The sequence below is a fragment of the Lissotriton helveticus genome, chromosome 3_2 (genome assembly GCF_964261635.1).
Source record: "Lissotriton helveticus chromosome 3_2, aLisHel1.1, whole genome shotgun sequence".
Lineage (NCBI taxonomy): Eukaryota > Metazoa > Chordata > Amphibia > Caudata > Salamandridae > Lissotriton > Lissotriton helveticus.
In genome coordinates, this window is record NC_136062.1 from 246473419 (window position 1) to 246498888 (window position 25470).

The 25470-nt window shown below is 47.1% G+C and overlaps 1 protein-coding gene across 1 annotated transcript in view; it reads right to left on the reverse strand.

Moving 5' to 3' along the window:
* Positions 1 to 25470, reverse strand: part of LMAN1L (lectin, mannose binding 1 like) — a 362659-nt gene that overhangs the window by 52802 nt on the left and 284387 nt on the right. The gene's annotated exons all lie outside the window — the stretch shown is intronic.

Sequence of the window (25470 nt, forward strand, 5' to 3'; positions counted from 1 at the left end):
GCCACATCTCTACCCACCTGAGAGACCTGCACTGGTCCCCGTCAACAAGAGGATCACGTTCAGACTCCTCACCCACGCACACAAGGCTCTCCACGACATGGGCCCAAAGTACCTCAACAGCCGCCTCACTTTCTACACACCCACCCGCCAGCTACGATCGGCCAGCCTCGCCCTCGCCGCTGTACCACGCATTCGAAGAGCCACCGCTGGAGGAAGATCCTTCTCCTACCTGGCGGCCAAGACATGGAACTCCCTCCCCATCCACCTACGGGTGACCCAGGACCACCTCTCCTTCAGGAAACAACTCAAGACCTGGCTTTTCGAGCAGTAACGGACCCCTCCCCCCAGCGCCTTGAGACCCTACTGGGTGAGTAGCGCGCTATACAAATTGTTGATTGATTGATTGATTGATTGGGAATAGTGCTGATGCCGGAAATGAGAATAGCACTGATAACCATGGGACTAGTGCCCATGACAACAATGAGAATAGCGCTGATGATACCAATGGGACTAGTGCCCATGACAACAATGAGAATAGCACTGATGATACCAATGAGACTAGTGACCATGACAACAATGAGAATAGCGCTGATGATACCAATGGGGCTAGTGCAGTTGCCAACAATGAGAATAGCACGAATAACCATGAGACTAGTTCCCATGACAATAATGAGAGTAGCGCTGATGATACCAATGGGCCTGGTGCCAATGCCAACAATGAGAATAGCACTGATGATAACAATGGGACTAGTGCCGATGCCAACAATGAGAATAGCACTGATGATAACAATGGGACTAGTGCTGATGCCAACAATGAGATTAGCACTGATAACCATGGGACCAGTGCCCATGACAACAATGAAAATAGTGCTGATGATACCAATGGAACTAGTGCTCCTGACAACAATGAGAATAGCACTGATAACCATGGGAATAGTACCCATGACAACAATAAGAATAGCACTGATGATACCAATGGGACTAGTGCCGATGCCAACAATGAGAATAGCACTGATGATACCAATGGGACTAGTGCCGATGCAAACAATGAGAATAGCACTGATAACCATGGGACTAGTGCCCATGACAACAATGAGAATAGCGCTGATGATACCAATGGGATTAGTGCTCCTGACAACAATGAGGATAGCACTGATGATAACAATGGGACTAGTGCCGATGCCAACAATGAGAATAGCACTGATGATAACAATGGAACTAGTGCTGATGCCAACAATGAGAATAGCACTGATAACCATGGGAATAGTACCCATGACAACAATAAGAATAGCACTGATGATACCAATGGGACTAGTGCCGATGCCAACAATGAGAATAGCACTGATGATACCAATGGGACTAGTGCCGATGCAAACAATGAGAATAGCACTGATAACCATGGGACTAGTGCCCATGACAACAATGAGAATAGCGCTGATGATACCAATGGGATTAGTGCTCCTGACAACAATGAGGATAGCACTGATGATAACAATGGGACTAGTGCCGATGCCAACAATGAGAATAGCACTGATGATAACAATGGAACTAGTGCTGATGCCAACAATGAGAATAGCACTGATGATAAGAATGGGACTAGTGCCCATGCCAACAATGAGAATAGCACTGATGATAACAATGGGACTAGTGCCCATGACAACAATGAGAATAGCCCTGATGATACCAATGACTATAGCTCTAATGAAAACAGTGGGACTAGTGCCAACGAGAACTGTGAGAATAGCGCTGATGACAACAATGAGACTAGTGCTGATGACAACACTAATGAAAACAACGAAAATAGCGCTTATGATAACAATGAGACTAGTGCCGATGACAACAAGACTAGTGCCGATGACAACAGGACTAGTGCAGATGGCAAAACTGCATGATTAAGAGACTGTTACTCAGGTTCCGCACTGCTCATTCATAGGAGACACTGTCCTAGACTCAAATGCCTCTCATCAGTGTGCACACTGATCTTTAACCATATTTCTCCAACAGATTCTAGCACATTATTACAGGTTGATATGTTCCTTCTGACTCCTGCCATTGGAACTTAAGTTCTGCCACTATGTTGATTATAATTTCAGTGCTGAAGCATTGTGCTTTTGTTAACACAAAGCCATCTCGTGCTTTACCTGTACTTGTTTGTTTCTGTGAGTAACGTTAAAAGAGCCAGTATGCGCTGTGGAAAGGGCTTTTCGGTAACAACAAGCATTTGCAATGCAATAGGTCTCTTGTGATTCCCTGATGTGTAACTCCCGAATGATGTCTGTATTGTTCCCTAATGTGCTATTTGTACATGGCATTGTATCATATGGTCTTATGAGCATTGTTAAAATAAAAAGATTTTTAAAAAAATAAAAAAGAATCCAGACTAGAATTTCAATGGCAGATAGACCATTTAGATGCCTGGAATTGCAAGACTATCTTCGCCTCAGCCCCCAATCTTGTGTTAGAATCAGAATCAAGCTGAACGGGATGGGGCGCCTGTTGTGGACCAATCTCGATTGGGGATACATGGTCTCTGAAGAAGACCAAATTGCATATCAATTGTTTACAGATGCTTGCAGACTCCTTTGCAATCAGAAGCCTAGCCAAAAACAGGGTGCATTGCTCAATTCTTCTCTGGATGGACAACATTTCCATGGTTCGGTATATCAATCACCTAGGCAGCACCAAGTCAAGGCTTTTAGCGGAACTGGCAAAACGTTTTTGGGATTTCTGTCTTCTAAACAAATTTCTTTACACGCAGAATACTTGCCAGAAGATCTCAACTCTATAGCAGACTGGAATTCTCACCATCTTCGGGATGCCAGAGCTTAAAAGCTTCACCTTCGGTCTTCAAGACTTTACTCCTCAAATGGGGTCCTTTTCAGATAGACCTGTTCGCCTCCAGACTGAATTGCCAACTTCCTCACTTCTTCCGTTGATACCCAGATCCCTTGGCTTTAGCCTTAGATACTTTTCTTAAGGTCTGGTCAACTCGATCAATTACGCTTTTCCTCCTCTTCTTAAGATAAACAGGGCATTAGCACTGGTCAAACGTGTAAAGGCAATTCTTGAATTGATAACCCCATTCAGGCAATCACAAGTGTGGTTGCCCCCACATGGAATTAGCAATGGACTTTCCAATTCTTCTTCCTTCCTTTCCCAATCTCCTTTTAGATCCCTCAGATCTTCCTCATAATCTGGTTCTAGACAACTCCCTCATTCTCTCAGACTGGAAGATGACAGGATCTCCCAATCTTTCCCTTTCATTTCGCCAGAAGCTTCAGACTACATTAACAAATCCTGGGCCCCAGAAACTAAAAAGGCTTGCATGTAAGGTTGTTCTTTATGGCCAGTCAGAAGTGTGGGAAAGCGTGTTGATCCCTTTTCAATAGATGTAGCCTACAACGTAAATTTCTTGACTGCTGAGGCTGGCGACAGAAAAACTTACTGTACTATTTATCTTTGTAGGTCTGCCATTTCTACTAACCACCCATACATCAATGGAAATCCAGTGGAAGAGCATCCGCTTCTTTGTTGAAGTTAAAGGGAGTAAAACTGTGTAATGCGCCTATTCCTAAGTACAGTACATTATGGGATGTAAATGTAGTTTTGGACTTGTATCTTTCATGGCCTGATAATGCTAACCTTGTCTTTAAAAATGTTATCAGCAAAACTTACCATGCTTTTGTGTTTGATATCTATAAAACCTTTGTCTGATGTTTGAGCTGTAGAAATTTCATCTCAACAATTTACTCCAGTAGGTGTTCTCTTTACTGTTCGCAGAATTACTAAAACAAATTTAACGTCGGTTTTTTATCCCTACTTTCCAGATCAAACCAAGTTGTGTGTTGGACAATGTCTCAAAGTTTACAAGCAGAAGACAATTGATCTCAGAACGTCCTCAGACTCCCAACTCCTATTAAAGTTTAGGAAACCCCGCAAACCTGTATCTTCCCCGTCCCTTGCTCACTGAATTAAGTGGGTACTGTCCCCAGTGGTATTGATGCTTCCATTTTCGTTGCCCATTCTTTCAGAGGAAGTATGGCCTCTTAAGGTATTTGGGCCGACTCTCGTTTCAAAGATATTCTGAGATCAGCTGTTTGGTCCAATTATAATGTTTTCAGAGCTTACTACTGTAAACCTGTTCATATTGCATCTTCTGTAGTAGTTAACATGCTTTATACAAGCATAATAGGAGCCTCCGGTCTTGCAATACAATGTAGATTTTCCTAGTAAATTATAAAGGAAAGTCTTAATTGTATTAAAGACTCAGATGCGAGTATTATCCCACCTCAACATTGATTAATTTTGGGGGCGTGTCTTGAGCGCACAACAAGATGGCCGGTCTCTAGAGAGGCTCTGCCCGGCTGAGCCCATATACGCTCACCCCCCGGCTATTGCACAGCAGTTCTGAGCTAAACACTGAGCGCCCCTCACCTTTGGGGGGTCCCGCCGGAGTGGGAGCAGATTTCGTCGCCTGAATCCGTCGCTGCGGCTGCTGACGAGTGGTGCCCGATCCCGGTGGCCCCTCTACAAAATGGCCGCTCCCGCACGGCCCTGAGTCTGGCGCGCAGTGGCTGCACTGAGTTTCTCTGCGCCCGGAGTGTGCTTCCTTGCTGCCTGTGAAGCCGGCTCTGCCTGTGGTGCACGCTTCTTTCCTGCGGGCGACCTGTCCCTTCGAGCTACTGGCTTGTGATGGGGTCTTCCCCAGATGCTGGAGAAGATAACGGAGCGGTGCTCCTGTGGATTCGAGGCCCGTAGATCCTGTCACGCCCGGCCTGGACTTGCGGAGGAGCTGTGCCAATTCCTGAGTGCTCGGCGCCACGGCGGTAAGTGTGGGGTGGCCTGGCCCCTGGCCGGTGTCTGTGGAGGCGGCGCAGGTTGGGGGCTGGGGTAGTGGCCTGCAAGCTGTAGCTGGGCACTGGTGCACGAGGGAGAGTTGTGGGCTGGGCTGGTTGGTGGCTGGACCATATGAAGGCTCGTGGCGCTGCCTGATGAACTGTGTCCCTGTGAGTGGCCTTGGAAGTTTACGTGAGATCTGGGGCGAGGTCTGCTGCTATGGGCCATGTCTTCCCCCAATTCTCTTGACTGAGCTGGAGATCCATTCTTGCAATGCTGAATATCTCTATGACAGGATGCCCTGCGCTGGTGTTTTATTGGTTGTGGACTGCTCCTGGCCTGTGGGGCCCCCGCATCTGGCGCCACTGCAACCTGGTACAGTAGTGGTGCACCTGTATTGCTGTAGTGTTGGCGTCTCACGTGCAGTGGTTTGAAGAGCTCACTTGCTGGTGGCTGGCGTATCTCTGGGCCTCCTATCTGTGCACATTGAGCTTGTGGCCCTAAGCTGCCTAACTTGCCATTACTATGGGGAGGACTGATAAAACCCAACCTCACCTCACTTTTGAGCCGTGTAAATCCTCTAAATCTTCACAGAGGGATGCCTCGGACTCTGAGGCTGATGCCCCGGCTGCGGGGCCTTCCAACCTTGAGCCGACACTGCTGGTATTGCAGGGCAGCCTGCAGTCCATAGAGTGGACGATGGCCGCAGTTAACCTCCGACTGGATCATAAGTCGGCACAACTTGAAAAGCAAAATACCAATATGGGAGAAGTAGAACAGCGAGTGTCTGTGACTGAAGATTGCCTGAGTGAGGCTACTCGGAAGACGCTGAATATGGAGAAGGTCCTCTCTCTTATTCAGGCTAAGAATGAAGATTTGGAGGCCCGCTCCCGGCGAAATAACATTCAGATCACGGGTCTTCCTGAATCCACGAATGTTGGCAAGACGGAGTTGTTCATGGAAAACTTGATCAAGGACATCTTTGGTGCTAATCAGCTATCCCCCATGTTTGTCGTCAAGCGGGAGCACCGATACCTTGCCACGCGGCCTGTCTCAGGTGCTCCCCCTTGCCTAATTATAGCGCGCCTTTTGAATTATAGAGACCATGGTGTTATTTTACTCACGGCCCGCGACAAGGGGGATGTTGTGCAGATGTGCAGGCAGCTAGGAGAGAGTTTAACGCTATTAAAAAGTTCTTACATTCCGAAGGAGTTCCCTATGCTATGCTATACCCTGCCCGCCTGCGGATCGGTCCAGAGGGGTCCTCAAAAATGTTCACGAACCCCAAGGCTGCCCTAGAACACGCTAAACACCTGAAGCGAGTGCTGCGAGAGTCTCAGGCACCCTCGGACAATGAGGAACAGTGAGGGCCAGTTTCCCACTATTTGCAATGTGCTCTATTGACCGTCTCAATATAATAATGTGATGTTGCTCTAACAGTCCCCTTTTTTTTCAGGTTGTCATATTTTAGATCTCATGGCCTCATCTAGTTTCTCTCCTGGGGTTGGGGGGCACAGTGCTATGGTGCGGTAGGCACAGCCACCAGGCAAGCTCAGCCACCTCCTACTAGTTAGGGGGCTAGCCGCGTTCTGACGCCCCCCTCAAGGGAATACCCCATTTGTGCTGGTTTGTTTTATCTGATTGGTTGGGATGGGTAGGAATGGGTTGGGATGGCTTTGGCGAGTTGGGGATGCTGAAGTGGGTGGGGGCAGGGGAGAGGGGGTTGAAGTAGGGTTGACTGTCACTTGTTCTCTACGATGTCGATGTATTCACCATTTTCTCCTTATATGTGGACACATATTCCTGAATTATTCATTTAAGGAACCTCTCACGACCGTAAAACTTAATGAGTGGTAACGTGAAATTTCTAACATGGAATGTCCGTGGCCTGAATACTCCCCAAAAAATTAGATCTGTATTAGCCTACCTAGTTAGGATGAATGTGCAGATAGCTTTTCTGCAAGAGATGCATCTTACTAAGAAATCTGAGACTTCTATGGGTGCATGCTGGGCCGGGGAGAGTGTGGCGTCTTCTTATTCTACCTATTCTCGTGAGGTGATGATTTTGATTAAATGCAGGGTTCCCTTCACTATTATAAGGGCTGAAACGTATGAACATGGTTGAGTGGTATTGCTACATGGCCAGCTGGGCGGAGTGAGTGTGCTTCTGGTAAATGTGTACGGCCCAGATATTGACGACCCTGCCTTCTTTGTGGATGTATGGCGGCACATTTCGGGGTTTCCAACAGTGGAGATTTTCTGGGGAGGTGACTTCTATTTATGTCTGGATCTGGCGATGGATCGTATGGGACAGGGACTTACGCGTCCTAAGAAAGCTTCGGAGGTTCTGCTTGGACTGTTAGAGACAGGAGGGATGCATGTTGTATGGCATTTGCAGCACCCTGGAGTGCCTGAGAGTATGTTTGCGTCCTTTGTGCATGGGACATGTACACGCATAGATCTGTGGCTGGCTACTGAGGTTGCTTGCACATGGGTAGTAAGAATTGCCCATATAGCTCGTACACTGTCGGATAATTCCCCAGTGCTTTTGGAACTCCAGATTCCTACATATGAGAGACCTCCATTTGCATGGTGGCTGCAACCCACCTCTTTGACAGACTCTGTCTTTAAATACACTGTTGGGGAGGCCATCTGGAATTATTTTCGTGAAAATGAAGGCTCGGTGGACAGCGCTGGTGTCTTGAGGGAGGGGTTCAAGGTGACTATCCGGGGGGTATACATGGGGACACAGGCTGGTGTACCAAGGGATCTTCGGCGCAGAAGCCACAAATTGGCAGCGGAAATTTCTACTCTCGAGCGGGAAATTTCTACTCTCGAGATGAGACAGACCCATATCTTGCGACGCTATCTGAGATATGAAAGCTAGTGACGGAACTCAATGATACTGTGGATCAAGAAATGGCTCACAGGTCCAGACGATCCACAGCGCTGTACTATAGGGAGAGGGATAGGCCTATCCGCTCACTGACACAGAAACTGGCAGCACCGCAAAGTCAAGACTTCATTACAGAAATGTTGGATGATGAGGTGGTGGCCCATTACACTACAACTGAGAATAGCGAGGCTATTCTTGATTTATATTCTAGATTGTATGAATGCAAGTCTTGAGTCCCCGCGGTGGACATACACTCCTACCTTGATGATGTTGCCTTCGGCTGGCCATCTCTGGAACACAGAAAATATCTTACACAACCATTTGACGTGGAAGATGTAAAACTTGCTATTATGTCCCTCCCTACATGTAAGGCCGCTTGGCTCGATGGGCTTCCCAGTGAATTTAATAAAGCTTACATTGATGACCTGGCCCGAGGCTTCTAGACGTTTATGCAGAGGTCTATGATGCTGGACATCTCTCCCAACCTTGAAGGAGGCTCTCCTGGTTATGCTTTTAAAACCTGATAAGGCTGCTAATCGCTGCGACTCTTACCTGCCTCTGTCCATTATTAATATTGATGCTAAGATCCTAGCAAAGATGATTGCTATCCGGCTACAGCCGCTGGTCCCTCTCCTGGTTCTACCTGACCAGCCAGGTTTGTCCCTGCTAGTTCTACCACCCATAATTTACGTACGGCTTTCACTACCTTACATTACTTTGACCCCGACTTCCAAGCGGTGGCAGTGCTGCTAGGTGCAGCAAAATAATTTTATTTCCTTCAGTAGGACTATATGTTCTCTGTTTTAACAAGAATTGGCCTTCCACCATTCTTACACCAATGGATTAGTGTGCTGTATACTGAGCCTGTTGCCAGGGTGCGAGTGAATGGCTGGGTGTCCTCGGCCTTCTCGATTGGCAGAGGCACACGACAGGGCTGTCCCCTGTCGCTGATGCTTTTCACGCTGGCACTGGAGCCTTTAGCTTGCAAATTGTGCCGGTTACACACGTCGGCTGCATTTCGTTTCAGGCAGCGACCTCTTGTTGTTTCGTTATACGCAGATGACATGCTACTCTATGTACATGAGCCAGAGACTTATCTGCCAGTATTACTCCATGAGTATGTCAAATTTGAAGGCTATTCTGGCTTAGGGATCAACTGGGCTAAATCAACAGTGTTCCCGCTGACAGCTGACACGCGCAAGGTTGAGCTAGACTTCCCTCTGACTTGGACACGGTGAAATACTTAGGGATCTGGCTGCATAGGGAACCCGACCAGGTCATCTCCATGAATTATGGGCGGGTTGTAACCCAGATCACTGATAGGGCTGAGCGGTGGTCTAGACTGCCGCTGTCGCTTGCTGATCGTATTGCAGTCACAAAAATATACACATTACCCAAATTGTTATATTTGTTTGTGAATATCCCCATTCAGCTAAATACTTCTCTATTCAAGACACTGCAATTGACCCTCAAGTCATTTGTATGGGGGGTGTAAGAAGCCTCGATATAGTTGGAATGTCCTAGTGCAGCCGTTCGACCAGGACGGGTTCAAGGCACTTGATATGCACTTATATTACACCTTTGCGCGCAGGCGCAGTTCGCTCACTATTGGTTGTTTCCGCATCGGTTCCTGGCGCACAAGGCAATTGAGGCCGATGCGGTACTTCCGTTGCCGCTAATGGCTGCAGCACTCTCTGGAGGGAGCGGAGGCCCCAGGATGAAAATTAACCCGGTGCAGTGCACTGCCTGGGCCTGGCGGACTCTTGCCAGGGGGGCACAGCTAGATTACCTATATGCCTGAGGCTCCCTTTTGCGGCGCACCCGGACATTTCGGCAGCTCAGGTGCGCCCTGCCCTTCGAGCATTGGAGAATGTTGGAGTTACGCGAATGGGGGACCTATATAAACATGGCCAGTTCTGCCCACTCCCGAATGTAAAGGCAGGACGAAATTCCGGGTTGATGTTAGGATTTACCTGCATGAGAGTGTGGCAGGCGGTCAGTTCCGTTTACCCTAACTATCCCACTGAACCACAAACACTGAAACATGGTCTTGGACTGCCGGCCACCTCCCCCCTTAAAACACTGACTGAATTACCCAACTCAACCAGTCGACACATGGGGGTCTTTGGAAGTCAAGGGGGGGTACGGGGCCCCCCCCCTGGCCGTATTTATTAAAATATAAAAACAAATCAAAAATTTTTAATCAAATAAACATTTCTGACAATTATTAAAATGCACACTTTTCAGAAGATTAGATTGACATCCGTTTCGACATGGTATGATGGGCTAACCTTAACAAATAGCTAGTACAGCGTGTTTCCTAACGTAATCTAATCATCCTGCAAATTAAACTGCATTCTAATATTTTTAATAATAAAGTCCTACGGCAAGGTCGCCAACCGGTGTCAGATCCTTTTACAGCTGCGCTCTCACGTTGAAGATGCGCATGCGCAACCCAGGGCACGTTACACCCACGTGCGCTCCCGGAACTCCATTTAACCATAACAGGAGGGCCCAGACACTCGCGCACCTTAGTGACGTCTCAGTGTTGTGAGGGGTGGCTACCAGCCTGAGGAAAGCGTAGACTCCCTCCCCCGCACCCTTTACAACGGGATATCATATCCTGCCCCTGAAGTTCTGAGAGAGACCAATGGCCCCTCCCGCGGGCGGCCCCTTTCGTGAATGGGTCCGCCCCCCCGTAAGGACCTTAAAATGCTGCTCACCGATTAATGACCTTACCGCCAGACACACATAATAAATACGACATTGCTATTCTAAAAGGAAAAAAGGCCTAAGGAGAAAATTGTTAATACACAGCAAAGCACAAAACATATACATATACAGATACTCCTGTAAGCGGGAAAACGGCCTAAGGAGAGAATTAGTTAAATATCATGGCACTGCACAAAATATTTACATCTGTTCTACCTTCCAGTAAACGGGAAATTCAAGGCCTACTGGATCGAACCCCCTAACCTATAGTCTGGCACATTGACCAACCTGATTCTCACCATTTGCCAGGCCCCAAGGTCTGCTAACAAGGGATGGAGGGTGGGGAAAATTACACGGCCCCACGGCGGGGCGAGGAGCGAGCCTGGGAGCGCGGGCACAAAGAGGCCGCTTCCCGCGCTCCCCAGGCTTTTAACCCTTTCGCCGCCGCGACCCCGCCCCCTCGCCCCGGAAGCACACCAGTACTTCCGGGGCGAGGGCGCGGGGCAAGCGGCCCCGAAAGGGACGGGGTGTGGGAGGGGCCGGGCCCCGCCATGCTTGCGTGGGGGCCTATTGGCCCCCCCTTGTATCATGGTCTTGGACTGCCGGCCACCTCCCCCCTTAAAACACTGACTGAATTACCCAACTCAACCAGTCGACACATGGGGGTCTTTGGAAGTCAAGGGGGGGTACGGGCCCCCCCCCCTGGCCGTATTTATTAAAATATAAAAACAAATCAAAAATTTTTAATCAAATAAACATTTCTGACAATTATTAAAATGCACACTTTTCAGAAGATTAGATTGACATCCGTTTCGACATGGTATGATGGGCTAACCTTAACAAATAGCTAGTACAGCGTGTTTCCTAACGTAATCTAATCATCCTGAAAATTAAACTGCATTCTAATATTTTTAATAATAAAGTCCTACGGCAAGGTCGCCAACCGGTGTCAGATCCTTTTACAGCTGCGCTCTCACGTTGAAGATGCGCATGCGCAACCCAGGGCACGTTACACCCACGTGCGCTCCCGGAACTCCATTTAACCATAACAGGAGGGCCCAGACACTCGCGCACCTTAGTGACGTCTCAGTGTTGTGAGGGGTGGCTACCAGCCTGAGGAAAGCGTAGACTCCCTCCCCCGCACCCTTTACAACGGGATATCATATCCTGCCCCTGAAGTTCTGAGAGAGACCAATGGCCCCTCCCGCGGGCGGCCCCTTTTGTGAATGGGTCCGCCCCCCCGTAAGGACCTTAAAATGCTGCTCACCGATTAATGACCTTACCGCCACAGGCCAGGTAGTTTACCGACTATCTGGCCCCCCCCCAACCGCCTCCACAGAAAGGTCATAGCTTCATAATCCAAGAACCCTCTACCCCTGCTATTTAGTTCCCTATCCCTAGGGCCTCCCCGCCTCTGTCCACTGGACCCCCCCACCCTGTGAGTAGAGCGTCTAATAAACGTCAACCCCTCATTATCAGCCGACTGTTAGTCTACTTGGTCCTGTGATGACCCCCTGTGGGACATTCTGAGATTAATGTGTATGAAATAGTTTCTCAAACCAAGTGTGGATCCTCTTTATCGAGTGATTCTTCACCGAGTGACTCTGTGCACTCGCCTATTCCCCCCCCCCCTTTTACGTGCAGCCGGGGGAAAAAGCAGCCCCCCATGGTGCAATCTGGGTCCTATCATCGTTACCCCATGTCCTAAAATGAACGAGGGTTTGGGGGCACGCCTCTCGAGGGTCCCCGCGGATGCTATGATCGGGGGTATCCTGGTACTACCATTCCACCCTTCCCACTGGGATACTGTACAGTATGCTAACCATCCACACCTAGCCACTACGCTCTGTAAAGTGTTAAGTGTATGGTACTACTTTTAACATGGAAGTCCCTACTTCCTGACCTGGGGAAATGAGGCGTTGCCTAGGCCTACCATTCCTGGGGTTGCCGAGGTTAGGAACTGCACACCCTTGTGTACTGTCCCCTCTCTACCGTTGTCACTTACCAATTGGTGGTCTATGCATATCATGCTGACACTGGTGGCCCCGCGTGCACAGGCGCCGTTACTGTAGGTATACATTTTCCTGTTACGGCAAATACTGCCATTTTGTGAAACCACATCCTGCTACATTACTGCCGCTAGCCCAATATACGGGCTTACACACCGAAACAATCAACTCTGTGTCGGCACTTCTTGCGTCTTTTGATCGCTCGCCCATCCCACTTGCGTTGTTGTTTGCCATCCTGTACCTGACGTCAGCATCCCTTGGGCTGTCCCCCTGTAGCAGCTGTTGTGATGCGGAGCACTCCAGATATCCACCATGGACCCGGCGATACATAAATGGAAAAGATAAACACAAACCATTAGTGTTTCTGGCGATAACTGCTGTATACGTGCTAGTCTTACATTGCCATCCCTTGCTACGTTTGATATACAATTGGTGTCAGATGCATACTCCTAAAACACTTCCGACTAAGTGTTGCTCATCGCCTCAGTTTGTGTCCCCTGTAGCCTGACTGTACTAGTGTTACAAAGAGTGCCCTGTAAAATGGCCTTCAATGGCGAATACTACCCAGTGTGTAGTGCAGTGACACAAAGGATGGGGTCCCCAGTGCACCCCATAACGCCCTCATGACTCCTTAAGGATGATTAGGATATCAGTTTAAAAGGAACAGTCAGTTTGTATTAACACCCACCCAAGGACGACTTGATGAAATATACGTAATCTAAGTATCGAACCCCCCGCGCCTGACTGTTGGCTTCGACCGTGGCTGACAGTGGTAACGCGTAATATAACTAAGGGGCAACCATAACCTATATATATTATTCTCATGATCCCAGACTGAGCATCATTTCCTTAACAAGTTGCAAGTAACAGGTGGCCCTCCCGCTGCCAGTTTCAAGAGATCAGGGTTTAATGTGTTACCGTTCATCAACCCATACTGCCTCCCCCAGTTCAGCCCTGTTCATCTGCAAATCTGTCTGACCCTCCTGCCCATATAAGAGCACCAGCAGTATCAGAGCTGTGATTTCGGCATGATCACGACCTTCCTCTTTAGATCCACACTACCATCGTGAGTTTTGCGTGTTCTATGTCCTCTGGGGAAAGTACCTGACACTAACAGGCCTACTATGGAATGGCAATTTCCTGGCTGACCTTTGGTATGGCTGACTTACCTAGGCAAAAAACAGGTGGGGAAGAATTGAGTGCCAACTGTTGTTAAGTTGATATGCAAGTGCATATAGGCCTAGGCAAGCACGTACGCCAGGGTAACTTGAATCAGCAAGCCCCCCGGTCACCCCGAACTAGTATTGTCGATTACGTAGACCACTCTCCCATGTTACCGTTGTAAGTAGCGGGCAGATACCCAGGTGAAGTGGAAACACCCAAAAATTCCCGCACCCAGAAAACTTATTATGGGGTTGCGGGGTCAGTGCAAGGACGGTGTCAAGCAGGGATCAGATTGCAGTGCCCGCCCAGCCATCATGGTCACATTGTCTAACGACCACATAAGTAGCTACCACGACCGTCTTGTCGCTGAGTCATAAAGGGCACAACAACTGCTATCCTAATGTCACAGTATTTAAACCCATGTGGGCAGCTTTTCATGCTCCTTGCAATCAACCATTCTGACAAATGAGCGTTTGACGTGTTCTTGCCCCACTGTAGGTGTACAATGGGCGGCCTCCCTGAGATTAGAATTAATACATTAAATGCATTTAGATACAGTGCCTCTAAATATAACATTTTTTATAGCGTGTTGGTTTTCCTACCAATCTGTCATGGGTGCAGCCCTCCTGTGCCCACATTGGACCTTCCTGATTTAACCAAAAAAGATAAAATTCTTCCCATTTCAGCCGGCAATTTATTATGGCCTTGACCCATCCTTTTGAATAACCTGTGAGCTAACATGGCCCATTGCCATATTGTTATCACCAGTAGCCGGTGGTCACCCTGGCCAACTATGTCCTGAACCCCCTCGTTTGTAAACAGGTGTGATAGGATGTGGGATAGTACTCAACCTACCCACACAATTCTACTTAAAATTCCCACTGCCTTATTGCAAACCCCAGTAGCAGGTGGTCCCCCGGTCAACAATTCCCTGGACCAACTTGCTTGTAAACAGGTGTGATAGGCTCTGGGATAGTACCTATCCTACCCCACTATTGTACTTAAATGCAAATTCGTGAACATCAGAGGCTGGCAGTTGCTGGTAACTTGAGCCCAAAACCCCCAAGACGGGGGATTGACCCCTGGTCCCGGGCTAGACCTCTGCATCAGGGTCTGCCACTCTAACCATCGCGCAACCCTTCACCACCAAACTGGAGCAAAACAGTACTACGCCTCAAGCCGTACCATGCAACCCTTCACCACCAAACTGGAGCACAACAGTACTACGCCTCAAGCAGTACCATGCCTGGTTAAACCATGCATTGTAGCGGGCCCGTTACATTCCTACTCCCACCTTACACTCTAAGGAGTATTTACCTAATAGGAATCATGCACTGTAGGGACTAAGCATTCACCCCGCCATCATACTAAGGATGCAAGGGAGTGAGTGTTAAACAGCACTTGCGCCAAGCACACTGTGTGATGTAGTAAACTAGTCCTCCTTTAATGTGGTATACGGAATTTATATTCATTATGACGGATACTCTGTACTCTAATTCAGTATTTAAACCAGGTATTGACACCACGCTCCCTTTACTTGGTCCTTGATGCTAGATGCCGGAGGTTACGAGTCAGCTCCATTTAATCAACATAATGCCGTTTGGCACCAGACCACGGAGCAGCCAACTGTTTTACCGAGTGCAATGAAATTGCAACAGCGAGAAATTCCCCTGCCATACTAATTTTACAAATGCATACCTACATATGCATAAACATATACATACCCACAGATGAATGCAAAGAAGATCTCAATAGTCTCAGCCCTGGGCCCATAGTCTGTCTCCTGTACTACGCTTTTAATGGGTCAGCACTGGTTTAATGTTCGTGCTACACAAGCCCCTTCTGCCAATCTTCTTTAATGGTCGATACCTGACACTCGGTGCAACTGTTCGAGCAGGGCCTACAACATGGCTTGTCGAAATCTCAAAATGCTGGGCAGTCTACAAGGCCACACAGATACACCCCCAACGCGTGCCCAATATCTGCACGTCTCAATTCCGCCACAGCTCAACTCGCTAGTCTTTCCCGCCCCTCCCCACCTAGCAGGATGATAAGACTGCATAAATCCGTGCCCAATCCGAAATTGAAATAAATTTGCAACATTCTTTACCTAGGTAGGAAAGAGGGCCAGAGACAGTACATAGATGGCTTGGAACAATCAAATGAAATATGGAGTCAATATACTTTCTGAAGGACCACCTTCAAGGAGCAGGCAGGTTCAGGCACGGGACAATCACCAAATAGCCTGCTCCCCTCCTTTCCGTTATCTTTAGCAGGTCCCGATTTTAACACAGGCACGGTGCTCTAGGATGTAAACCAGATGCTCTCTGACTACCGTAAAGTGCAATGTACTAATTAGTTCAGACTTCTATAGCTGACAAAAGGTCAAATTGACGTAAAATGCTGCTGCTGTGTGTTCTGCTCGTGTATTAAGTGTGTATGATCACTCCTGATCCCTCCCTCACAAGCAGTGCTGTGAGAAATTAGGGTAGTAACTTCTCCTTTAAATGTGTTTGTTTGCACTGAAAATAACCAAACTCACAAACATTGAATAGAGATTGCTTTAAATGTTACATATGAGACTAACGTGTGTAAGAGCACCTATATTTCGCACACATAGCACTAGCTATAGGCAGAGATCTGAAAACACAAGCCCAACAGTTATGTCATCTAGTGCAGAAGACTTTGTATTATCACTTCGTGACATGTGCGCTACATTGCCCAAAAGCAAACGAGTTCAACAGCATCTTGGCTACTTGATAGGTCATCATATGTCAAACGGACAAGAAAGGGTTCCCTGGTAGTTAAAGTGAAACAAATACGCCAATGCGAACAACACACCTGACAATCTGTAAACGAAAAGCAACACACGCGGCTCCTGCACCGAATCCCCGCCCAAAAAGTGTTTCCGCCCGGTCTCCAACCGGGGACCCCTCGAGTGCCAGGCAAACGTGATAACCACTACACCAAGAGAGCCCTGGAAAGCAAACCACAGCCGCGTCCAAAGTTGAACATGCAAGCTCAGACCACGCGTCCCTGCAACTCCACATCTACAATGGACCGGTTCAGGCATCATATATCACGAACAAGTGTAGAATCAGTTGCCTTCCATGAAGACACGTTTACCTCAATAATTACTCTCCCATAGCTTGTTGCTTCTCAAACCATTTTACACGAAGGAACCTTCTCTGGTCTCCCATCCGCTCTCTGCCCTAGCTGTCCCTGCTTAGCTTCGTTTCTGCTCCGCCACTAGTTGCGCAGAATAAACTGAGCCGAGCCTGCCCCGCGCTTGTGGAATGTAATCAACCAATTGAAACTCCCCCCAAAAAACACTGCGCTCACGCAGCTCGCTTATTTTAAAAATGTCCTTTAATGCTATGTAGGTTTTTGGTCACTTACAATCCATCTGCTATAAAATTCAGCTTTTTCGACGTTTGCGGTGGGTTTCCACATACCAGTCCGCCCCAGGCTAAGGCACTATGGCTCGCTAACACCGCGCACGGCACCCGCCCCTGCCTTTCACCCGCTCGAGCACCCGCGGCCCCACGGCTCACCTTTTAAGCCCCAGTCCGAGTCATGGGAACCTCCGGGCTCGAAGACTCCCGACCTCTCCTGGGCTCTCTATCAGACTCTTCCTGCGCCGCGCGTCCTGCTCCAGCTGCGCCGTCCGCTCCAGAATCCATGCTGGCCGCGTCCAAGAAACTCCGCTGCCCCGCATAGACCTGCACACGATAGTCCTAGCACCAATGCCGACCGCTGGAAATACCGCGACACACCTGTGATCTCTGCAAGATAAAAAGAGAAAATTACACGGCCCCACGGCGGGGCGAGGAGCGAGCCTGGGAGCGCGGGCACAAAGAGGCCGCTTCCCGCGCTCCCCAGGCTTTTAACCCTTTCGCCGCCGCGACCCCGCCCCCTCGCCCCGGAAGCACACCAGTACTTCCGGGGCGAGGGCGCGGGGCAAGCGGCCCCGAAAGGGACGGGGTGTGGGAGGGGCCGGGCCCCGCCATGCTTGCGTGGGGGCCTATTGGCCCCCCCTTGTATGGACTGCAGGCGGTGCTGGCTGGGACAGAACACAAGTACCTGATCACCAGGCTATACGATGCGTCACAGCGGGAAAGGGAGTCGGGGGACTATCCTTCATATCTCAAATAGAGCCGTACACTGGGACATGCGCTACCGCTAGATCACTGGAAGTTTTGCTGCGAGCTGACTGGGCACCTCACGGCGAATTGTAATTTGCGCATTAGTCATTTAAAATTTTTGCACCAGTTATATTATACTCCAGTGCAGTGACACAGATTCGGCCAGCTAATTGTGTATGGTGTGGGCAAGCTGATGCAGATTTCTTACACCTGGCGTGGCAGTGTGATGGGATAGCTGCGTTTTGGGCTATGGTTGCGAGTGTGCTTTTGGACGTTGTTTTGGAGAGCGCTTCGATGTGACCCGGAAGTCTGCCTGCTGGGTAGCGTGAAATATCTCAAGCCCTGCAGGAGGCAGTTGGTCGCTGTCTCGACCCTGCTGGCTAAGCGTGCTGTGGGCAATGCTTGGGTGGAAAATCCTTGCCCACTGTGAAGAAATGGATCAGAGATTTAATATATTGCAGGGAACAACTGGAGACGTACGCGGAGGTGCTGCCGGAGGCCTCACGACCCAAAGACTTTTGGGCTCCACTAACTGTATTTATTGAGCCACCCTGCTGTGTGATTTGTCTTACTTCTTTATTTGCCTTCTTCCCTCATGTGTCTGGCCAGGACTCATTGGACTTGGAATTATTTCCTATGGACTGCCACTCATATCTGCCCACATGTTTTTTTGGATCCGACAATTGTATGATGAAAAACTGTTCAAGTGCAGGGAGGGGCGGGGGGGGGACAGTTGATTTGTATTCTGTATGTTATACATATAAATTGGCTGGTATCGATATATGTGAGGAATGTATTACTGCACCCCAGCCTTGGGGTTTGTGTGTGCATATTGCAAGCCTGTCAATAAACAAATAAAAAAAACAGTGATTCATTTCATGTTTCTTTCCCTCCCTCGCAGCAGCTCCAGCTCCTCCGGCTTCCTCTTAAGAATGTTCCATCTTTTCCTGGTGCTTCCTGTTAACCTCCTCATCTGGACCTTCATGGCGTTTCCAAGTCTTCTACGTCCTCACCTGTATGTTTGGGGCCTAGAGTCATGAGCTTCTGCCAAGAAATGTTCTCTTTGGCATTTGCAATTGTGCTTTCACTTGTTCGTTGTTCAATGTTAATTCACTTCTTGCACAAGAAAAGAGGACTGTTTGCAGTCTGGCTTTATTATAGGTATTGCTGGGTTGCTATTGGATGTTATTAATACTGCATGTCTTTTCCAATTGGTTAGTGGTTCCAGGCCTTAAAGGATTTGTAGTTTCTGAATCTTGACTGCTGCTGTTAAAAATAAAGGAAGATCGGAGAAGCATAAATCTTGCCTGCGTGTCTTTAATGAAATTATGACTTTCCTTCATAAACTACTAGGAAAATCTACATTGCCTCAAAAATAATGGATCCCTCAACTTTTTCAGGATATTTTAATTTTTGAATGTTCATAATACCATACTAAACTGCATGCTTAACTGGACAGTTACTCTTTTGGCGCCAGGATAGCTGCTTGTACCTATACTCGCCAAACAGACACAGTGTGTTTTTACAGTTTCAAGCTGTTTCATGTGGACTGTTTCAAGGGTCATATATATTCTGGGAGTGCTGTTTTCTGTGCTCCACGTTCGCTTATTTTGCTTAGAGTACTGTTATCTTAATGACCCTCGATGTCCATTGGAGCGTCACAACAAGCTCCATCCCTTGTAAATACCACAGTCCTTCATGTAGTGGGTCACCCCTCCACGTCATCAGTGCACCAGAGTTCCAGTACTGGACTTTCATTGGACAACCTAATGTGTTCTGGAAGGTATAGAGTGTAACCAATTTGACTAAGGCACCTGAGCAGAATGATTTGCAATAGAAACATGAAGAAAACTGGTGATCTAACTTCCCTCCACTTACTGTGCAGTAAGTAACTTACAGTAAACCAGTGATCATCATTTATGCATCCAATTTTCAATCACAAAAAATAGCCCTTCATACATTTGAAGCATATATATATATATATATATATATATATATATATATACACACACACACACACGACACACACACACACACACACACATATATTTAAGAGGAAAGCAAGGACACACAATGAGTAGAAACGTTTATTGGTATAATGATGTGACTCAAATCTCTGCTCAACTACTTCCAACTGCCGACTCCGCTTCCTCTCACACTCCATTCTGGTCTTTTCTTTGACAATATTGTAATTAGGCACCTGGAGAGGAGAGGAAAGAGGAAAGGAAAGGAGAGGAGATGAGATGAGAGAAGAGGAGAGGAAAGAGCAATGAATAGATGAGAAGAGGAAAGAGACGAGAAGAGGAAAGAGTAGAGACGAGAAGAGAAGAGAAGGGAGAAGAGAGAGCGAGAGAGGGAGACCCACGCTGTGAGAACCGGATCGGTCTTCATAGCATGGGTAACCCCTAAAAGAACTAGGCAAACACTATCTTGGTTGGGACCAGTGCATTAGGAGTACCAGTCCCAGTGTATCAAAAAATCTAAAGTGCTGTTATATTTGCCTCGGTCTGCTTTATAACCAACCTTACTATCAAAGCATGCTTAATAATAATAATAATAATAAAAACATTTATTGAGCGCATGGCTGCACAACTGTGTATCCCCGCGCTAATTACTGAAGACTCTCATCCGAGAAACGAGTCAGGGGGAAAAGAGAGGGCCAGGGTTATAGCGGGAAAAGGTGTGTTTTCAGGTTCGCTCTGAAAAGAGTTTGGAGTTAGAATAGTAATTACACACTTCATTATGGTCAATGTCCGGTCCTCATCATTTTAGGTATGTTAGGAGGGTGGGGGGTGTAGAAGAGAAAAATTATACCATACAACAAATACATACATACATATATATACATATATATGTATGTATGTACATATATATATATACACACACACATTCTCACAACTCACACTCAAGTACACATGCTATATCATTTAATGTAACTTAAAGTTTCCTTAAGGCGCCCGATTGTTTGCTTTATTTTCCAGAAGGTCTGAGGGTGGAAGGTTTTAACTCCAAACCCGTGGGTGACCCCAAACTGCAAACCGTAGCACCAAGAAACAACACTACATGAGAATTAATGGTAAAAAAAGGAAACTTTGGACACCAACTACAGCAGTTGTTTAGCAGTGCAGTTACCTACCAGTGGTATCACCCCAGCACACCATGAGATGATACGAATACAACAAGCAGGCATAATTTGAGCTAGATAACCTCAAGGCGCTTATGCATATGTACTCATTGAAGGTGACAGATTGGGAGCACTGAGGGCGAAAGTCCTTGATGGTGAGGAAATTCTGCCCCGTAGCTGTGCTGAACAGAGCAAGAGGTTGCGCATGACATGAGAGGACGGTGACTAATGCAGAGACGGCGTTCAGAAAGGTCTACCCCTCTGGCCGGCTTCGCGAAAAGACTGCGCAGAGCTGCGGGCAGTCGACTATTATCTCGCGATGACGGGGCCTGGCCTTTGCACAGTGCCCAGAGGGGGTGCAATTAAAGCAGCTGTCGGACCAAGTGCTGTATGCCCCACTAAATCCCCCCTCACACGGTTGCTGTTGAGTGCCACAGGACCAACGTATGCCTTGGCCGCCACACTCACGAGCAGCGGTCCTGGTATAATATCAAGGTAGTGTGAAACTGTGATGGTAAGTCCCTGAATGCCACAGATTGGAAGAAAAGAAGGTGCAAGCTACGGGTAACCAAAAGGAGTAGGGCGGGGGAACTTTCTAATCTATGAAGTGCCATGACAAGGTTTGCTATAAGTGTCCCTTGTACAAATCCCCTCATCCACTACACAAGCTTGCATAGCACTTCTATAAACTGATTTACTTAGGGTGTTTCAATGCCTGGGCTACCTCAATAGCCGCATTAAGGCCTGTCTTTTATTGTCTTATTAGTTTTTACCTCACAACTCGCTTATAAGTTGAGTTGTTAGTAATAATGTATTACAGTTGACCCAGAACAGGAGCATAGCTTCTTCATTCGCCTCTCTCACCGACTTAATTTGAGATGACAGGCAAATGGCAATGGGTTTAGCACGCGCCACTTGGTACGCCTCCCTTATGAAACTATAATGCAACTGAAACTAAAACAGCTGCTCAAAAAAGGAAATAAAAGGTTGGTGGCTTGCAAATAACTCAGAAATTGCACTAGTAATAAAGTAAAGCATCTTCCTCTCTGTTTACAGATGTCTCCTAAAGGCATTTTTCCATTGAATTTGTATGTAAGGTTATCGGAGAAACTTGGGTCCGTGCATTACCAGTCCAAACACGAGAGTCTGGATTTACTGACCTTTCATGCAACGAGTGCAGCAAGGGAAGTTGCAGTGCTGCATGGAAGGGAGGGAGCAGACGTGCTCCATATGTACAAAGATAGGGTGCGGTTCTGCCCTCTCCTAGCACTGGTGCACTTGTGGCTGCCTAGACCAACACAGGCACTCTTATGTCATGTCGAAACGTGTCTGCATTGTGGTCAGGATAGTTTTTGCACAGGAAGAGATGCCTTCCTGCACAAACACTATCCTTTTTGCATATGTGCTGCAGAAAGAGGAAAAGACGAGGAGAAATAAAAATATTTCTCCTCTTGCGCTAGCCTCTGGAAAGTGCACTGTTTTGGTACAAGTCCATGTTTGCTGACTTTAGTGAATTTGGGTTTGCGTCAGAATACATGGGTGGATGCATAGGAACTCATATGCTCCACACATTTAATGCCACGCTGATGTGAGGTAACTCAAGGTAGCACTAGCTGAATTACACACAAATCTGGCTTTGTAAATCGCAAAATAGATTTCGCGTTGGGGCTGCTCCAAAACAATGACATACCACTAGTGCAAACTCTTAGTAAATCTGGCACTAAGAATTTTGGGGTGTGGTTTGACAAAGTACTGTTGTTTGCTCATCAACGTCCCAACTTTTTGTATGTAAATGGATCATTCTTCTCCACCAACTAAAACTTTAAAATAAACTCATCAAGGCATTGCCATTGCACAGAGTGCATTACCGTAACACCGTCTACTCCTTAGCGCCCAAAAAGACATTCAGAAACTCCAAAGATTGTAAAACTGGGGCGGCTCCTCCATTGAAGCAGAGGAGCGTCGCCCCACTCATATTACCCCCAAAGATGAAAAATAAAATGACAATTCATTACCATTTTATTTTCCATTCTCCCGTCCTGAACTGTGAATCAGGATCGGGAGGGGGCCACTGCTGAATGACAGCAGCAGGGAAGAGGGTGGGCTGTTTGTGCACTTTTCAAAGTTTGCATGTCCCTTTGGCTTGTCATCTTACGATGGTCAGCCAGACATGCGCAATTTGAAACCTCTAACCCAGCTGTTTTCAGACAGCTGGATTAGAGTAAGTGCAGGCCTCCAAAGCGCTGGGGCGTGCCGAGTGAGGCCGCTCCCTCCAATCCGGAATCTGCTCTCACAGCATGAGAGCAGCGCCAGGATTGGTGCCCACACTGCAACATCCAGTTCCTGTGAAGGGTCCGGAGGGGAGGTCGTCGGTTCAGGTAAAATTTTATTATTAATATTTGCACGCACCTGCTCCCCCTCCCCGTAGATGCCAGCCACCACTGTTGAAAAGTGAAGCAGCTGAATCTCAAACAATCCTTGCACATCAACTCACTGCTGATCGATCTTCACTGGCTGCAGGAATCACGAAGAAGGTTTACAATTCTGTGCTTTGGCTTCATAATTCATGAGGGCATCGGCCCAGCCTATAATTAGGTGCGGACAATATATTACATATCGAACCAAAACCTGAGATCAAGCAGAGCAAATTTGATCACACAACTAAGAATCATCGAGAAACAAACATAGGCAAAACAATTCAAGTGCTGCTGCACAGATGGTAAAATGCCCAAATCTGAAAACCTAAAAAGCTATAGGCTAACCTCCTCTTCACAGAGGTCTTTAGGTCTCTCTGTCGCACAATGGTCACCACCGTCGTTTCCTCGAGGGTTGCCTGCCTCCCTCCCTAAAATGCAATCCTACTGTCCTTGCAAGTTCAGCTCTAGTAGAAATGGATGACTTCACTAACACCCTTCAACAGCTAAAACATGCAGGGAGAGATCTACAAGGTAGACTAACTTCAAACCTTCTACCGTTGTCAGGCTAGCATCTGGCCGCCATAGTGCTCCTTGTGATAGAGAGTAAACATAGGGAATGCAAGAAAAATAAGACAAACATGTTGATGTTATTCACAAAACAACTATCTGGGACAAACCAAGAAACAAAACCATGATCTTAGCTAAGACCCTTTAAATTTTTCAAAAATGTATAAATATATAACATATTTACTTCTAAGGTCGTTCAGCTTGCCCTCTGTGTCCTTTGGTCTGTTATTGTGTCAGTCACATTTTTCTTCAGTCCACTACAGCATCCAGCATGGGCAGTGGTTCAGCCCACTTCAGCAATTGGTTTATGACACTATGAGTGATGTAACCTTTGTCAAGGACTACAGCCACACATAAAAGAGTTCCCTTCACCACCATTACTCCAACTGAGTATTGTTTCGACCATTGACATTATATAGTCAACGTCTATTTTTTAGACCTGCATTTGCAGAGACTGCACATATTACTAACTCCAGTCCTAGTTATCAGGGCACGAGACATGTCGCAGTTGACGTAATGTCAACAATTGTGGTAATGGTCAGTCAGTGTAGTGGTCCTTAAAACTAATGGCAGTCGAAACAATGGAGGAGCACTTTTCTAATGAAATGAAATGTGTTTTCATGGTATCACAGGCTCTATTATTGTTCCCTCTCATAGCGCGAGAGATGTCACCCCACACCGTGTTGAGACCACTCCTGCAAGAGATTTGTTAACATCCTCGTTCGTCAGTTGTCCATTGTCACTGTACCACACCCAAACATCAACGATGGGAGGAGGCGAGGTGTCGGTGACGTATTTTCAACTTTGTGTATGGCTTTTTGGCTATCCTTCAGGATTGTGTTGACGTTGATATTACAATTTATATGTGGTGTAAATTACAAATGTTACAGTCACCCAATGTAATGCTACTCGACTTACCAACATTGCAAAGTTGGAATTTTGAGTTGGCCATGCTGGGATTCAAGCTAGTGATCGGCAAATCAAAGCAGACGTCAGCAGTGAGCATTAACTCACTGACCCGGGTTGTGGGCACCCCCACATTACCCTCTTATTACAGGCTAGATCTCCATGTGAGGTAACTACGCAGAATGTCTCGGTCTTTACAATGAACATGGTGCTGTCTGGTTGGAGGCTCCACACAACGAGGCCTCAGCTAACTAATGATCTGAAGTTTGATCTTGAGAAGGCCACGTCCTCCTTGAGGCACTATGATCTGATTAGCCATGAGGTAACACTTGCATGAGGCCCTGGAGTGATTTTTGTTGTCTAATACAGTGGTATCATGAGATACAGCCGAGGTCCATAGATCAAAGGTTGGCGGGCAATGAGCCGTCATGAAAGTATTTGAAATTGTCAAAAGTCAAAGTCAAAAACTGCTTTATTCGATTTTGATTATAAAAACCATAAAAGCACAATAAAAAACAGATCATATTATAAAAAGATTTTTTCCATAAAAAGATTTAAAAAACAAAGCATTGTCTTAATTCATGTAAGTACAATGAAAGTGGAAGTGAAATGCATTAAAAGAATTTACAGTAACTTGGAGGATTGTTATAAATCAGTTCATTGTGATCCTGTATCTGATTATAACTTTTAAGAA